This window comes from Stenella coeruleoalba, assembly GCF_951394435.1.
Source record: "Stenella coeruleoalba genome assembly, chromosome: 4".
NCBI classification, from domain to species: Eukaryota; Metazoa; Chordata; class Mammalia; order Artiodactyla; family Delphinidae; genus Stenella; species Stenella coeruleoalba.
In genome coordinates, this window is record NC_137149.1 from 4,140,016 (window position 1) to 4,143,548 (window position 3,533).

A 3,533-nucleotide genomic window follows, 5' to 3' on the forward strand; every position below is an offset into this window, starting at 1 on the left:
ATAAATTTCACAAAAGAACTGCAATACCTACACTGAAATCTACCAAACATTGCCGAGAGGGAGAAACTGAACATGCTCTAAATAAGTGGAGAGATATTCCATGTTCATGGATTGGAAGATTCAATATTGTCAAGACGGTAATTCTCCACAAATTGATCAATAAATCCCATGCAATCCCTGTCAAAATCTCATTAGACTTTTTAATGGAAATTCATAAGCTGATTTTAATTTTATATGAAAATGCAAAAAGACCTAAAATTGCCAAAACTATTTTCAAAAAGAACAAAGTTGGAAGACTTATTCTACCTTTCAGACTTCCTAGTAAGCCTCAGTAGTTAACACATTGGGGCGTTCATGGAAGGACAGATGTATAAATGAATGGAACAGAATTAAGAGTCCAGAAATAAAGCCTTACATTAGGTAATTGATTTTTGGCAAAGGTGCCAAGAGAATTCAATGGGGGGTAAAGGATAGCCTTGGATCCAGAACATATGGACTCTTAAAACTTGAGAAGACCCCCCCAAAAAATAAAAAGCAATTTAAACACGGACAGAAGAATTGAATAGACATTCCACCAAAGGAGATATGCAAATGGATAATAAGCACATAAGAAAACACTCAACACCATTAGTCATTAGGGAAATGCACATTAAAACCACAAGGAGATCCTGCTACATACCCACTAAAGTGACCATCATAAAAAAGACAGACATGAAAAAGATACGGGGAAACTAGAGCTGCACACATTGCTGGGGAGGGAATGTACAACGGCACAGACACCTTGGGGGAGAAAAAGCTGACCGTTTCTTTAAAAGTTAACATGGACTTTGTATAACACACTCAATGCCCCGGAGCCTCACTCTCCTCATCTGGAAAATGGGGGTTTTTCACTCCTAAGGAGCAATTTCACTCCTAAGAATCCAACCGAGAGAAATAAAACACCCACCCCCACAGAGAATATACGTGAAAATTCACAGCAACATCACCCATAATAGCCCCAAACTAGAAATGACCCAAACGTCCATCAAATGAGCGGTGGATAAACAAGATACGGCAGACGCATCTTTATCAATGAAAGGGAATGAACGGATAGCTGAGGTCTGCTACACCATGGACAAACCTCAGAAACATCATGCCAAGTGCAAAAAAGCCCAACTCCAAATATGACATAGTGTATGATTCCATTTATTTCAAATGTGCAGACGAGGCCAACTTGTAGGAACAGAAAGCAGACCAGTGGTCGCCTGGGGCTGGGGTGGGGATGGGGACTGACTGCAAATGGGCACAGGCTGGGGTGGTGGCCTTGCTCCAAAGCTGGATTGAGGGATGACTGCACAAATCTAGGAACGTACTGGAAGTCGCCGGATGGTACACTTAAAATGGTGGGTTTTACGATGTGGACACTGCACCTCAGTAAAGCTGTTTTTTTAAAAAGAAAGAAAAGTGCTTCGGGCTTTCATCCTTCACTTGTTTAACCACCGTTTCTTGAGCGTTTCCCCCATGTGGCCTCTGCTGGCTGCTGGGCACACGGGGTGAATTATAGTACAAGTAGCTAACGGAGACGAAAAGGCCACTGCTTATCTTACCTCGCCTCTCATCCCTCACAAGGGCCCCGCGAGGTGGGCCCTGTGACCCTCACCCCAATTTACAGATGGGGAGAGTGAGGCTCCCAGCGGGAGTGCTGTGCAAAGTAACCCGATAACCGTCAGAGTCAAGGTTTGAACTCTCGCAGCCCGCAGCCCGGCCCTCACTCCCACGCCCTTCACCTCCACCTTGGTCCTCACACTTGCCCCTGTTCTGATCCAGCAGAGCACCACAGAGGCAGCCCGAAAGCCTTCACCCTGGGAGCTGGCCTCCACCCCTCTGCGGGACGACCTCCCCTTGCTCCTCTGTACCTTTGCTCACACCCCTCCCACCCTGCAGCGGCCTCGCCCGGCCGCCTCCCCCAGTTCCCATCTGCCCTTCAGGACCTGCTCTCGTGTCCCGCCCGTCCTGAACTTCGTCCTCCTCCAGCACGGGGTCCCACTCAGGGGCCACACCTCCTTGACTTGGCCTGACATTGGGGTCCCTGTCTTCCCCACCCCCCCAGACCTTGGGGGCTGGTCTAGGGGGTGAAGGTCTGTAGTGAGTTGACTTCTGTCCCCCAAGAAGATCCGTCCAAATCCTACCCCCCAGAACCTGTCCATGTGACCTTATTTGGAAACAGGATCTTTGCAGATGGAATTATTTAAGGATGTGGAGGTGAGATCATCCTTGTGGTTCTAAATCTAACCACCCATCTCCTTATAAGAGACAGAAAGAAGGGGACGGCCACGTGGAGACAGAGGCAGAGATCGCAGCGCCGCGCCTACAAGCTAAGAAATGCCGCAGGTTGCCAGCAACCACCAGAAGCCAGGAGACAGGCCTGGAGCAGGTTCCCTTCAGAGCCTCCAGAAGGAACCAACCCTGCCCACCCCTCGACCTTGGCCTCTGGCCCCTCAACTGTGAGAGAATAGCTTCCTGTTGTTTTCACACGTGCAGTCTGTGGTCAACTGTTACGGCAGCACCAGGAAACTCAGACAGGGTCCATGCCCAATGCGTGTCCGCACCGCCAGCCCTGACACAGCGCTGGCCCCATCTGGGAGAACCAGAAACGTGTTTGAGTCTCAACCTCCTTGTCCCTCTGATTCATCAGTTGGAGCTTCCTCCCTGAGACGGTCAGAGCTGCTCCAGGGATGGTTTTGTCTTTTCTAGAAAATCAGATACTGCATCCGTGATCCGCGGCCTGCCCGTCTTCACCGTGAGCTCCTTACCGCTTCAGAGCAAGAGGCTCTGTCCTTACAGCAAAACCAGTCCAGGACAAAGGCCACTGAGAATGAGAACAGAAATCAGCATGTCTGGTGAAGGGCGGGGGCGGGCACGTAAGTTACAAAGGAAAGAACAAAGAAGCTCAGGGGGGCTCCTGGAGCAGACAGCTCTCCTTCCTGCGCTGGGCGCTGGGACACGGGTGTGTTCAGCCAGAGAAACCACAGAGCTGTTTCCTCACGATACCCGCCCTTTGCAGGCTGTATACTTTACTTCCATGAAACGTTTTTACAAATGGAACCGAGAATTACGAACATGAACTGATTCTGCCCTCTATGTAACAAAACTGTAGATATAACTGGACTAAAGGGCTGATTTTTAGGACCAGTCAAATAGAAGTCAAAGCTTGCACTGGGGTATTTTCCGCTGTGATTTTTTTCTAAGAAAGTTCTGTGATAGCGAAATACAACATCCTTCACTTTGGTTTTTTTGTTATGGCTGGCCCACTTGACACCCAGAGAGCGGGCAGGACATTACTTCTGGGTGTCTCTGTGAGGGTGTTTCCAGAAGAAATTAGAAGGTAGATGGTCCCCCTGGATACAGGTGGGCCTCACCCCATCCACTGAGGGCCTGAATAGAGCTACAGGTGGAGGGAGGGGGAATTTGCTCTCTGTCTGGCTGCTTGAGCTGGGACATGGATCTGCCCTCGGTGGCCCGGTTCTCATGCCTTCAGACCCGGACCAGAATCT